The following is a 15,116-nucleotide window of genomic DNA, read 5'->3' as shown; positions in this document are numbered from 1 at the left end:
GCAGTTGTTGTTTCATTCACAGATGAAGCGACGCTCACAAGGGCCGGAATCCAGAATCCGCGAAACTAATACACTGTGAGTGGACACAAATCAGCCGCGCAGCTGCCCAATCGGCTCGCCGACGGAGGCTCTTCATTAAGATCTGTGCAGTCATTGTTGGCGACTATTTGTTGCGACCCTACATACTTTCAGTTAAACTTACTGGACAAAATAGTTCAAATGGCTCTGAGCACTATGGGACTTAACATCTATGGTCATCAGTCCCCTGGAACTTAGAACTACTTAAACCTAACTAACCTAAGGACAACACACAACACCCAGTCATCACGAGGCAGAGAAAATCCCTGACCCCGCCGGGAATCGAACCCGGGAACCCGGGCGTGGGAAGCGAGAACGCTACCGCACGACCACGAGATGCGGGCCTTACTGGACAGGACAAGACAGATTTCTTGCGTACTGCAGTGACTGAGCATTTAGAAGGCTGTATTTTATGCACAATCGTGCTCCTGCACATTCAGGCACTTGGACGCACGTTTTCCCGAGCGCTGGACGGGTGGAGGTGGACCGACTACTTGCCCACCCCGTTCGCCCGACTTACACCCCGTGTACGTTCAGTTCGTCTGTGCGGACGCGTAGAGTCTGTAGTGTATTCGACTTCAACTGGGGATGAACCGACTCTGCGAGAACAAACTGTACCAGAAACAGGAACAGCATCGTAGTGTAGTGGTTACTGTTTGCAGTACTATGCAGACGAATCATGTTCTTAACTCCGTTGTGCCACATAATTTTTTTTCAAAAAATTATGATCTCTCTGTCCAGTCATTGAAAAGCTTGTTCTCTTTCTGTAGTTTTGGCAGTTGTCATACTATGCGTTGGTTGTACATAGACTATAAATCATATGGTAAGAATACGTTACCGTCACAAGTAAATGTGATGAATAGTGAGAGCAGGCGAGCTACCACATAAACGCTGTGTTTTATGCACAATCGTGCTCCTGCACATTCAGGCACCTGGATACATGTTTTCCCGAGTGCTGGACGGGTGGAGGTGGACCGACTACTTGCCCACCCCGTTCGCCCGACTTACACTCCGTGTACGTTCAGTTCGTCTGTACGGACGCGTAGTCTGTAGTGTATTCGACTTCAGCTGGGGATGAACCTACTCTGCGTGAACAAACTGTACCAGAAACAGGAACAGCATTGTAGTGTAGTGGTTACTGTGTTGGAGTACTATGCAGACGAACCATGTTCTTACCTCCGTTGTGCCACATAATTTTTTTTTTTCACAAAATTATGATCTTTCCGTCCAGTCATTGAAAAGTTTGTTCTCGTTCTGGAGTCTTGGCAGTTGTCATACTATACGTTGGTTGTACATAGACTATAAATCATACGGTAAGAATACATTATCGTCACAAGTAAATGTGATGAATAGTGAGAGCAGGCGAAATACCAGACAAACGGCTCACAGAAATGAAAACAATAAATGAACGGGTGCGAACTGCGTTACGACAAAGCAATTAAACACTCGAGACTTCCAAAACGGAACGCAACTTCGAAAACTTTAAAAACATATATTTTGACAGAGCACAAGGAAACGTGTGATTGTGAAGCTCTTGCGTTCATTTGTTGCAGCTGATGTGACAAATTACGATCTTTTCATCATTTGCTTGGGAGCGATCACATTCACATTGATATGAACACCTATGCCGGGCAAGGACGGCTATCCCACTCACTTACCAGTCATACAAATTAGGTGCTTCGATAAGAGACTGCTATTATATGACACACGTGCTGCCATTAATGCCGTGTATGACACACCAGACGTGTTTTCCGGTGGAGGATTCGGTTGACTCTTCGGCTCATCACCAAACGTCTGCGGTCCCCATTCGAAAGCCACTTCCTTTTGGCTTCTAATAGAGTAGTTGTGCAGAATCAACTGTCATTATAGGTCCCTGCCTTACACCCCGCTGCAGCAGACGAATGTTACGCCACGACCAAGACACAAATCTGAATAAAGCGAACTGTGAAAAAAAAAAAAAAAAAAGTTGACATGAGGGAGGTTTGAACACGGCAAGCATTTTCTATTTTTATTGGGCAAAACACTCCTTTCAATGCTCAATGTTGATCAAGTCACACTTTCAATTAAAATGTTCGCAATTAATTAATTTTGATCATCAACTATCACACAGTTCCATTAATGATGGAGCCAACACGTGAGATTTCTATTATTGACGAACAATTTTTATTGTTCCTTCTTAGCAGTTAGTTTATAATCGTGAATGATAAAATTAGAGAGCGTTATTTTCTTATGAGCATCTTCCACGTCGCGCGGGGTAGCCGAGTGGTCTAGGGCACCTTGCCACGCTCTGTGTGTCTCCTCCCGTCGGAGGTTCGAGTCCTCCCTCGAGCATTGGTTTGTGTTTTGTCCTTAGTGTAAGCCAGTTTAAGTTAGATTAAGTAGTGTGTAAGCCAAGGGACCGATGACCTCAGCAACTTACCACAAATTTCCAACACGGCACGGCCGCGTCGCAGGCCAATACTGTGACCACTTTCTTTCTTCTTGAGCTGAGTTTGTTGGTCATTGTTCGTTGCGGCTGTTCAGGGCAGACGTCCCATGACACCCGCTGAAGTCCATTGTTGAGCCATTCACTCAGTGAATTTTATTACGGAGCGCAGCTGACCCTCTGACCAAACACGCTGGAATGCCATACTGGCTACCACAACACATCCCTTCCCTGTGTTGCACTTCTTGTTCTTGTACCGCTCACTATTTCTATTTTGCTTTTTTTTCACAGTCCAGTAGTACACCTTATTCCTCTTTTCATGCTTGATCTGCGTTTAGTTTTTGCCGGGCTGTCCACGGGGCCCCCTTACCACTAACCCGGAGCGGGTTGCGATCGGGAGTTCCCCTTGTTAGGGTCGTCTCGTCACGTGGCGCGACGGCAGCGCTCCAAGTGCATAATGTCAAAATCTTGGCACCTGTGACGTTTATGTTCACGGTGCAAAGCACTCGATATGAACGGCACCCCTTTCCCTACACCCCTCGCCAAGAAACTGTCTCAAACGACGCGTTTTTGAGGGTAGATTCAGTTTATGTTCACATCATCTTCCAGTGCTTACATTTCTTTGTGCGTCGCAGATATTCTTTCTTCCCTTACGACAATTTACAATAGCAACGTTGTGCACGACACGTAAATAAATGGGAACATCTAAAGACTGGACGATTAAGTCCCTCCAAATACTTGAGCGTCATGCACTCCGCCTCGCCTTCCGTATACGCCTCCCGTCCCCCACGCGGATCCTCTATGATCTCATTCCTTTCCCCCATCTGCTCCTATTCCTCGGACATATCCGCATCCTCTACACCTCCCGCCGTCTTGAACCCCCTCACCCCCTGGTTGCTCCTCTCCTCTCCCATCCCCGCCCCCTGCCACGTCTTCACCGTTGTGTCCCCCCTACCCTCCATCTCTACACCCTACATCTCCTTTCCCAAGGTGGCTTCCATCAACTCCCCCTCCTGGATGATGCCCTCTCTCCCTCCATTTATCCCTCCTATCAACTCTGATCCTCACTCCCCCTCCTTTCCTCTGTCCTTTTCCCGGGCTCCCTCGCCCCCCTTCCATCCTCTTTCTTCCCCACCTCCCCTCTCTTTGCCCCCTTCTCTCCCCCGCGTCCTTTTACATTTCCCTCCTCTGCCTCCTCTCATTCCCTCTCGCGTCTGCCCTTCTCCCCCTTTATTAGTCCTCTCCCTCCTTGGTTTCCCCCCCCTTTTCGTTTTTTCCTCTCCTGCCTCCTTGTTTTTCCCCCTACTCCACGTCCCCCCCCCCCCATCTGCCTTGGGTCGGGAGTGCCATCTTTGTGCCGCCTTTTTCGTACAGTGTTTTACAGTGTGTTTTTCCAGTGCGTGCTCCGTGTTGTGTCGTTTGGGACGTGTAGCGAACAGCCATCATACTGTCGCTGGGTGTGCTTTTATTACTTGCGAACAGAAACCAGACTGTCGCCATGTTTTTTTTTAACTGTGTGTCTACTGTGTTACTTGTCTGATTCCTGTGTCTTTTATCTACATTGCCACCCCCTTTGCTTTCTGTTTTAACTTTCCGCAATTTTACGCCATGTTTCACTTTTAATCGCCATTTTATCGCCTGTTTTTTCTTGTTTCTTTCTCCTTCCTTTATTTAAAAAATAGTCTGTAGGCTGTAGAGCAGCGTAGTAAGCTGCTGCTGGCCCGCCTCCTTCGGGGGGAATTGAAAATCAATAAAGAAAAAAAAAAAAAAAAGACTGGACGACAGGCATCGTGAATGTGATAACCAAAAATAAATGTTTCTAAAAGCAACTGGTTGCAGCTAATTCGTCCTACATTATCTTCAGTTTCTGAAGTCACAGTATTCTAATACGTCCACGCTGAACAAGAATTATTTACCAATGTTCATACGAAAGAGGATGGAAAAACAAAATACGACAATGAGACAGGTATCGTAGTTGTCAATCTATTAGGAATAACTTTGCGATTGCTGACCGTAGGCAAATCATTAGGTGTGTTTCAATTTAAGTTTGGTAATATCCACAAACACTATTATCGACATTTTTAAATATTTATCCAAAAATTCTGTTGGTAGCTGATAGCATACGCGCGGGGTATTTGTGTAATGCTAAATAAGGCATCATGTCTTTCCTCGTTTTAAAAAGTCTAATTCGCTTCAGTTTGACGTCTACTGACTGGATTACACAGAGGCCAGACTAGAATAACGCGAACAGTGGAATGCCGAACATTGGAAAACGCGTCGCGGGCGGAGTAGAGTGTGGGGGCCTCGTTCACCCCCCTCCTCCCACCGCCACCACCTACCCACTCCGCTCCATCACCCTCCCATGGACTCGTCCCGCGGGCCAGGCTGATGAAAGCAGTCCGGCTGCCTGAAACCCGCACCAGTCAACCGCAGGTTGCTGGTTACGCTAATGGGCACTTGTAAAAACGCTGAATAAAAAGTGGTGTACGCTATGTAAACTCTAGAAGATATAGCACACGTTGGGCGGGAGGGTACTCCTTTTAAGCTTGCCGCTCTTATTCGCATAACTTTTCTTACGAATAAATTATGTGAGCATGATTTACATTCTTATTAATATCTCATGTTACATTGGATCGTTTATGTATTCAGGGGTCACAAAATGACCGTGACGAATGTAAGACTGTTGTAATTACAGGCATACAGAGCGAATCACGTAAAACTCGCACCGAAAATATTGCGGAAGTCGAAAGTGCTATTGATGTGCGATTTCCACAGAACGCATTGGTAATCAGGGGCTCGTATTATTAGCCAGTAAACGGATTGTAATATGACTTACAAAGCGTATTTTTCTTGAATACATACACTTTTTATTCATAATTTTGTTTTGCAGCTCCTTGTATTGCCCATGTTTGCAGTTAAAATTGTTGGATGTGAGGTCCGCTAGCTATGCAAAACACCGTTTTTTTCTCAATACCCAAACATGTTTCGGCACCACTGTGCCATCATCAGTGGGTTTTCGTTTTTATTTATTCTGCAATATCAACATTTTTGTTAAATGATTATAAAATTATGTGCATCTTTAATTCAAACAACAGATCGTTTCTTTTTGTGAATACCTTTACATTAGGTGTGTATGAATTTTCTGGATCACGTGTGTGTTGATTACTACAGGTAGGTTGTCATCTGCAACCAAACGATGTTGATGAGAAAGTTTTATGATGGGTGTTAAGCTTTCTTCTAGAATGCAATTTAGTTTGTCGCGACGTTTTCGCGCCTATATTCGTTTTTACTTACGTTTTCGTGTAGCAAGCGCTTCCATTCTCCTCATCATGCTGAGGTGTTGTGATGCAAACGTAACTATAACAAGTATTTTCCACAAATAACGTAGTAACAACACTTTACACTTCACCAAAACACAGTGTGATTGCGGTGTGTTGTGTGTCCCAGCCCAGTCAGTATTCATTTGTTCACCAGAGAGTTCGGCGCGAAATTTGAATTTTGTTTGCATTTTATCTTTGTGTGTGTGTGTGTGTGTGTGTGCGTGTTGTCTTTTATATGGTATTCCTTTTGTTTTATCTGTTTGTGCTGTTTTTATTTGTAATGTTCCTTTAATGTGTTAAATAGTGTGCCCTTACAGAGTGTAGTGTATTCGTGTAAGACCTGTTTTCCTTATGCTATTGCCTTCTGTATATGGAAGTTTTCCTCAATGGCGAATTTGTTGCATAGGCTGTGGCTGGGTTTTAGTATTCTTAAGCCTGATTCTATTGTGGTTGGGTGGTGATTGTTGGCTACCAGGTGGTCAGCAAATGTGCTATGGGAGCTGTTGCTTTTTAAAGCTCTGAGATGTTCTGAGTATCTTGTTTTGATTTTTCTGCACATTTGTCCTATGTAAGATGATTGGCAAGTGTTGCATGTGAGTTCATATATTCCTGATCTGTTAAATTAATCCATGCGTGTTTCTTGTGTTCTGATTTTTTTCTGTGTTGTGTTCTCTGTCCTGTATCCTATTTGGAGTCCCTGCTTCTTTAATATGTTGCCTATTCTGTGAACAATCTTGTTATTGTAGGTGAGTATGTGCCATTTCGTTTTGTGTGTGTGTTGTTGCTCTGTTGTGTCTTGTATGTGGTCATTGTTTGTGTTTTGTGTTGTTCTATGCTGAGTGAGGATTTGTGTGTGTGTGGTATGTTCATTTTTGTACTGCTTGCATATTTTTTGATTTAACCTGTCTACCATATAGGTGGTATAACCATTTTCTACTGCTATTTGTTTTATTGTGTTTAGTTCTTGTGTGTAGTTCTGTTTGTTCATGGGTGTTCTGTTTAATCTGTGGAGAATGAATCTGAAGTTTGCATCCTTATGTGCCAATGGGTGGTTTGATAGGTTGTGAAACAGAAACAGAAACTAACAACACACTACACTTTCTAGATCTCACAATACATAAAACAAACAACACACACAACTTCACAATATTCAGAAAACCGACAACCACAAGCACCACCATTCACAACGATTTGGGAACAATTCATGAAGACATGCTGTAGTACTCTGTGCACCGTGCACGGAACAGCCACCATGTTGGTACCACAGTTTCATGCTAGTCTGCAGAGGTACGTCTTCTAGCATCTGCGGAATATGGTCTTTTAGGAGGCTGCGACGCTTGTGGATGTTCAGTGTTCTTTCTATGAAAAACAGGCCGATGAGTTGATGCTTCAATATCCCTCACCACGCTGACGTTCCACCTGACAAAGCCAACAGGGATTGTCTACAGACCAATAGTGCATGTTTCGGCGGTTTACCTGGTCGTGATTGGTAGATGTGACTTCGGCTCTAAACAAGATCTACGATAATGAGAATGAGGCAAAGGTCCCGAGTTCGAGTCTCGCTCGGGCACACAGTTTTAATCTGCCAGGAAGTTTCATATCAGCGCACACTCCGCTGCAGAGTGAAAATCTCATTCTTGAAACATCCCCCAGGCTGTGGCTAAGCCATGTCTCCACAGTATCCTTTCTTTCAGGAGTGCTAGTTCTGCAAAGTTCGCAGGAGAGCTTCTGTAAAGTTTGGAAGGTAGGAGACGAGGTACTGGCAGAAGTAATGCTGTGAGTACCGGGCGTGAGTCGTGCTTCGGTAGCTCAGATGGTAGAGCACTTGCCCGCGTAAGGCAAAGGTCCCGAGTTCGAGTCTCGGTCGGGCACACAGTTTTAATCTGCCAGGAAGTTTTAAGATCTACGATACATCTGCAGTATTCTGTCTTAATGCTCTTGTACAGAAGTTAACACATTTTCCATAATCGTTTCCATGCAGCTCTTGATCGAGAGAGATGACAGGGATGAAAGCTACGTGTCCATGGAGGAGAGTCCGTAGGAGAGCTGCCTGACTCGCGCCACTTGCTGGTGCGACGGCACAGCTGCAGCTACAGCATCAACTGCATTCATTTCTCCCCCTTTTGTAGACGCTTCTTTGCTTTTGGTACGCTTTCTTTGTGTTACACTTTCACTGAACTGGCTGAAGATGTTGATGAATAATCACCGAGATGGCTGACGCCTGTTGGGATACCTTGTCGGACACAATGTACAAGAACGAAGTGCATTCTCCCTACGCTCTCCATACACCACGAGCATGTCGGCTTTTCCTGCAATGTCTCAGCTCGTGGTATAATGGCTAGCGATGCTGCCTCTGGACCACGGGGCCCCGGATTCCATTCGCGGCCGGGTTGGGCATTTTCTCCGCCCGGGGACTGGATGTTTGTGTTGTCTTCATCATTTCATCATCATTCGTGGAAGTGGCGAGACTGGACTGTTTAAAGATTGGAACTTTGTACGGGCGCTGATAATCACGCCGCTGAGCTCCCCACAAACCAAACATCGTCATCATTTTTCTGCGTCGGTTAATACCATCGTCCACTCGCGACATACTGCTTGGGCTGCCACACACTGACCAGCAACTCGCACTGCACAAGCACACTGTAAGCGAACATACGAGGTGCATTCAAGTTCTAAGGCCTCCGATTTTTTTTCTCCAGACTGGAAAGAGATAGAAACATGCACATTGTTTTAAAATGTGGCCGCGTTCATTGTCAATACGTCCCAGAGATGGCAGCACCGTACGGCAGATGGAATTTTACCGCCAGTGGCGAGAATGAGAACTGTTTTAAATACTTAAAATGGCGACCTTTTCCTTACTTGAACAGTGTGCAATCATTCGTTTTCTGATTTTGCATGGTGTGAAACCAATTGAAATTCATCGACAGTTGAAGTAGACATGTGGTGATGGAGTTATGGATGTGTAGAAAGTGCGTTCGTGGGTGCGACAGTTTAATGAAGGCAGAACATCGTGTGTCAACAAACCGAAACAACCTCGGGCTCGCACAAGCCGGTCTGACGACACGATCGAGAAAGTGGAGAGTATTGTTTTGGGGGATCGCCGAATGACTGTCGCACAGATCGCCTCCAGAGTTGGCATTTCTGTGGGTTCTGTGCACACAATCCTGCATGACGACCTGAAAATGCGAAAAGTGTCATCCAGGTGGGTGCCACGAATGCTGACGGACGACCACATGGCTGCCCGTGTGGCATGTTGCCGAGCAACGTTGACGCGCAACGACAGCACGAATGGGACTTTCTTTTCGTCGGTTGTGACAATGGATGAGACGTGGATGCCATTTTTCAATCCAGAAACAAAGCGCCAGTCAGCTCAATGGAAGCACACAGATTCACCGCCACCAAAAATATTTCGGGTAACCGCCAGTGCTGAAAAAATGATGGTGTCCATGTTATGGGACAGCGAGGGCGTAATCCTTACCCATTGCGTTCCAAAGGGCACTACGGTAACAGGTGCAGCCTACGAAAATGTTTTGAAGAACAAATTCCTTCCTGCACTGCAACAAAAACGTCCGGGAAGGGCTGCGGGTGTGCTGTTTCACCAAGACAACGCACCCGCACATCGAGCTAACGTTACGCAACAGTTTCTTCGTGATAACAACTTTGAAGTGATTCCTCATGCTCCCTACTCACCTGACCTGGCTCCTAGTGACTTTTGGCTTTTTCCAACAATGAAAGACACTCTCCGTGGCCGCACATTCACCAGCCGTGCTGCTATTGCGTCATCAATTTTCCAGTGGTCAAAACAGACTCCTAAAGAAGGCTTCGCCGCTGCCATAGAATCATGGCGTCAGCGTTGTGAAAAATGTGTACGTCTGCAGGGCGATTACATCGAGAAGTAACGCCAGTTTCATCGATTTCGGGTGAGTACTTAATTAGAAAAAAAATCGGAGGCCTTAGAACTTGAATGCACTTCGTAACAACATCGTACCCAGCAACTACACAGATAGAATGGCAGTAACAAGGGTCAGTGCGGGAACTTTTCAAAATACGCAGACGCACTATAATGATGTAACCAGCCCTTATGACATTCTAATTTATCCTACTTCTAGTTTGTTAACGTCAGTAAGCATTGTTCCATTTCAAAAGTCTATGTTTGCACAAGTAATATACTTTCTAAGTATTCTTACAATCTGCTTATTGGCTAACAGTACTAGTCCCTGACGACCAATCCGTTCCGTAAAAACCGCACACCAATAGCACTAGGCATTTCCGTAGTATTTGTGGTGAAAATTATGTGTTTCTGCCTGTATATGTGAGAATTCTGAAAGTTGATTAGTATTAAACATGAAAAGCATTCAAGAACGCAAAGTGGTGCGAGCGTGGGGTTTATGTATTTTGCTTCTATCGGCCCTTGGTGTTTTGTCGTTGCGTTTTGAATAGCATTCTTTCCTGGTGAGTCGTTCCGGTGAGCTCACGAGAGGTAATTATGAAGGAATTATGTCGGTGGCGAGGTGGCCGCGCGAGTTAACGCACAGGTTTGTCGGATGCAGGACGTGTGTCTTGGCGTAATTTAACGTAGGTCAGCCTCGCACTTTCAGAGGAACCAGTGAATTTGAATCGTTTTGCCGCAACTGATGTCCGGGTTTGTTCGTCACAAAGAGGAATGAACAGTTTTTCGTGTTCGTGTGTAGTGAAAGAAAAGTGCATCTGATTCAAATGGTTCAAATGGCTCTAAGCACTATGGATCTTAATATCTGAGGTCATCAGTCCCCTAGACTTACAACTACGTAAACCTAACTAACCTATGAACATCACACACATCCATGCCCGAGGCAGGATTCGAACCTGCGACCGTAGCAGCCGTGTGGTTCCAGACTGAGACCCCTAGAACCACTCGCCCACAGCGGTCGGCTTGTGCATCTGAATTTGCAATGTTTGCGCTTATGTCCGGGTTTGTTCGTCACAAAGAGGAATGAACAGTTTTTCGTGTTCATGTGTAGTGAATGAAAAGTGCATCTGATTCAAATGGTTCAAATGGATCTAAGCACTATGGATCTTAACATCTGAGGTCATCAGTTCCCTAGACTTACAACTACGTAAACCTAACTAACCTATGAACATGACACACATCTACGTAAACCTAACTAACCTATGAACATGACACACATCCAAGCCCGAGGCAGGATTCGAACCTGCGACCGTAGCAGCCGTGTGGTTCCAGACTGAAACCCCTAGAACCACTTGCCCACAGCGGTCGGCTTGTGCATCTGAATTTGCAATGTTTGCGCCTATGTTTTCCTAGTTAGAGCTTTGAGAAAAAAGCTCCACAAGTATGTGTTCCCCTTTTAAGCTCTATCGCTGACCTTATTCGTGATTATTTCTTAATAACTTTCATCTGAATCCGCACTGAGATGAGGCCTTAAGGCACTGAGATTTGGGTACTCCGTCTTCAGGCCACGAGTGGCCTACTGGGACGATCCGACCGCCGTGTCGTCCTCAGCGGAGGATGCGGATAGGAGCGGCGTGTGGTCAGCACACCGCTCTCCCGGTCGTTATGATGGTATGCTTGACCGAAGCCGCTACTATTGGGTCCAGTAGCTCCTCAATTGGCATCACGAGGCTGAGTGCACCCCGAAAAATGGCGACAGCGCATGGCGGCCTGGATGGTCACCCATCCAAGTGCCGACCACGGCCGACAGTGCTTAACTTCGGTGATCTCACGGGAACCTTTGTAGAGATTTGGGTACTACCAACAAAAATTTGTGAGATTCGAATTATAATCCTGTTGTGTTAGTCAGCATGATTAATGCTACGGGGTTTACTTATTCAGTTCGTTTCTAAATAATTTGTTAATCTTCCTAGAAATTGTTAGATCGGTGGATCATTTGGCATGCGCATACAGCAGTACGAAAGCACTGGTGCGCGACCCCCCCCCCCCCCTCCCGTCTCTCTCTCACCTACTCACACAAAGGCCATACAGCCGGCCAGACTGAACTTAAAACACATTGCTTTTTTATACGTAAATACGATATTTCACACACCGTCAGTATAAAACTGAATTAATGATGACTAACTGAAACACTCAGCTGCTGACAGGTGTTGTTGATATACCTCGATGTGGACAGCTGAAAATGTGTGCCCCGACCGGGACTCGAACCCGGGATCTCCTGCTTACATGGCAGACGCTCTATCCATCTGAACCACCGAGGACACAGATGAATAGCGCGACTGCAGGGACTTATCCCTTGCACGCTTCCCGTGAGACTCACATTCCCAACTGTCCACTATTCCACATATGTAATGTACCCTACAGAGGTATTTCACGATCTAACAGAACTTTCTGCTTCTTTAAGAGAACTACGAAGAGGAAATTAGTGTTGGTAAGGCTTGGGAAAGAATAAAGACAGTAATAACAGATGCAGCAGAGAAAACTTTGGGAAAAAGAAGGAAACTTAAGAAACGGAAATGGTTCAACGAAAAGTGTCAGAGAACTGTGAAAAGGAGGAAAGGAGCCAGGATGCTGTGGCTGCGTAACATCGACAGTGAGGACAGAGACAGAAGAGTTCAACGTACAGAGGAAAGGAAATATGTAACTGGAATTTGGGAATCTAAAAGTGGAAAGCAGGAACAGCGACTCAAAGAAGCTGTTTCAGTGTACAAAGAATAGTCAGAGAGGTTATCAAAGTGAAAAACTATTCATAAAAGACAAAATTCGAAAAATGTTGACACAGGTGGAAGATGTTCTAGCCATATGGAAAGAATTGTAACGGCTCCGTGTGAGCCGCTACACGGTTCTAAGAATATTAAGAGCAGTGTAGCCAACCACAGTCTAGAGTTTCGAGTACTGTTACGTTGGGTGAGAGGGGCATTAGTGGCCACTGTGAGGTTGGTACAGGCATAAACCGCTTACGCTGCCTGAGCCCCTCCGGCCACCGTGTGCGACCCTCTGAGGGTTCAAAATGGTTCAAATGGCTCTGAGCACTATGCGACTTAACTTCTGAGGTCATCAGTCGCCTAGAACTTAGAACTAATTAAACCTAACTAACCTACGGACACCACACACATCCATGCCCGAGGCAGGATTCGAACCTGCGAACGTAGCGGTCACGCGGTTCCAGACTGAAGCGCCTAGAACCGCTCGGCCACGTCTGCCGGCTGACCTCGGAGGGGAGGGACGACGAGGCATTGTCTTCCCCAGGACGCCGGTGAGCCCGGATGCTCTGAGCAGCATCTCTTTTTGCTGAGTTGAAATGTGTGAGAGCTTTGTTTGAGTTCCCGGCAGTCACTCTGGTGCGTGCTACTGATAATCGTGCAGCGATAACTACACTACTGGCCATTAAAATTGCTACACCAAGGAGAAATGCAGATGATAAACGGGTATTCATTGGACTAATATATTATACTAGAACTGACATGTGATTACATTTTCACGCAATTTGGGTGCATAGATCCTGGGAAATCAGTACCCAGAACAACCACTTCTGGCCGTAATAATGGCCTTGATACGCCTGGGCATTGAGTCAAACAGAGGTTGGATGGCTTGTACATGTAAAGCTGCCCATGCAGCTTCAACACGATACCACAGTTCATCAAGAGTAGTGACCGGCGTATTGTGACGAGCCAGTTGCTCGCCCACCATCGACCAGATGTTTTCAAATGGGAGAGATCTGGAGAATGTGCTGGCCAGTGCAGCAGTCGAACATTTTCTGTATCCAGAAAGGCCCGTACAGGACCTGCAACATGCGGTCGTGCATTATCCTGCTGAAATGTAGGGTTTCGCAGGGATCGAATGAAGGGTAGAGCCACGGGTCGTAACACATTTGAAATGTAACGTCCACTGTTCAAAGTGCCATCAATGCAAACAAGAGGTGGCAGACGTGTAACCAATGGCACCCCATACCATCACGTTCGGTGATACTCCAGTATGGCGATGACGAATACACGCTTCCAATGCGCGTTGACCGCGATGTCGCCAAACACGGATGCGACCATCATGATGCTGTAAACAGAACCTGGATTCATCCGAAAAAATGACGTTTTGCCATTCGTGCACCCAGGTTCGTCGTCGAGTATACCATCGCAGGTGCTCCTGTCTGTGATGCAGCGTCAAGGGTAACTGCAGCCACAGTCTCCGAGCTGATAGTCCATACTAGTGCAAACGTCGTCGAACTGTTGGTGCAGATGTTTGTTGTCTTGCAAACGTCCCCATCTGTTGACTCAGGGATCGAGACGTGGCTACACGATCCGTTACAGCCATGCGGATAAGATGCCTGTCATCTCGACTGCTAGTGATACGAGGCCGTTGGGATCCAGCACGGCGTTCCGTATTACCCTCCTGAACCCACCTATTCCATATTCTGCTAACACTCATTGGATATCGACCAACGCGAGCAGCAATATCGCGATACGAGAAGCCACATTCGCGATAGGCTACAATCCGACCTTTATGAAAGTCGGAAACGTGATGGTACGCATTTCTCCTCCTTACACGAAGCATCGTAACAACGTTTCACCAGGCAACGTCGGTCAACTGGTGTATGTTCATGAGAAATCGGTTGGAAACTTTCGTCATGTCAGTACGTTGTACGTGTCGCCACCGGCGCCAACCTTGTGTGAATGCTCTGAAAAGCTAAACATTTGCATATCACAGCATCTTCTTCCTGTCAGTTAAATTTCGCGTCTGTAGCACGTCATCTTCGTGGTGTAGCATTTTTAATGGCCAGTAGTGTAATTCAATCAGTGAACGGTGTTAATTTCAGTAGTATTCCGTTTATTCGGCGAGATCTACTGTGCCGCTGTAACTTGGCGTGGACGAGCGGTGCCGCCACGTGATGTACAGCTTTAGTTAGCTTAGTGGAGTATGTATAAATGTTTTGTCTGCTTCGTGGCATGCTTGAGCTAAATTTTATTTTATTTACCATCCAATTTGTGTTTCATTCCCACGGACTTAGTAGCCCGTACCTAGGTGCACCACGTGTATTTCTGTGTACACCCTGAGGCTTCAGTTTGCCGTAAACACCTCTCATGTTCGAAATGCCTCATTTTCGTGACTGAGTAGATGTATTCTTGTACAGTAAACTTATTTAGAAAATTACTGAGTTGTACGGAATTTTAGAAGTGGACATTGTTCTGTGAAATTGACCGTTAAAGGCAGTCGCGCTATGACCCTGTGACCTTTCATGTGGGTCAGGGAAGCTTCTTTTCTAAATCCTATCTTTCGTTGGGTGAGTGACTTGTGTCGGTCCAGATGCGGCCCTGTATAATGTATCACGTATCGATATTCACGCGCTAGC

The 15,116-nt window shown here is 45.9% G+C and overlaps 1 protein-coding gene and 1 non-coding gene across 2 annotated transcripts in view; both read right to left on the bottom strand.

The window, feature by feature from the left end:
• LOC126106199 (speckle-type POZ protein-like) overlaps nt 1–15,116 on the bottom strand; it is a 56,796-nt gene that overhangs the window by 15,527 nt on the left and 26,153 nt on the right. The gene's annotated exons all lie outside the window — the stretch shown is intronic.
• Nucleotides 11,960–12,033, bottom strand: Trnat-ugu (transfer RNA threonine (anticodon UGU)). The gene has a single exon. It is a non-coding gene; the product is annotated as a tRNA-Thr (tRNA).

The sequence above is a fragment of the Schistocerca cancellata genome, chromosome 10, assembly GCF_023864275.1.
Source record: "Schistocerca cancellata isolate TAMUIC-IGC-003103 chromosome 10, iqSchCanc2.1, whole genome shotgun sequence".
NCBI lineage: Eukaryota > Metazoa > Arthropoda > Insecta > Orthoptera > Acrididae > Schistocerca > Schistocerca cancellata.
This window is presented reverse-complemented; position numbering and strand designations above follow the sequence as displayed.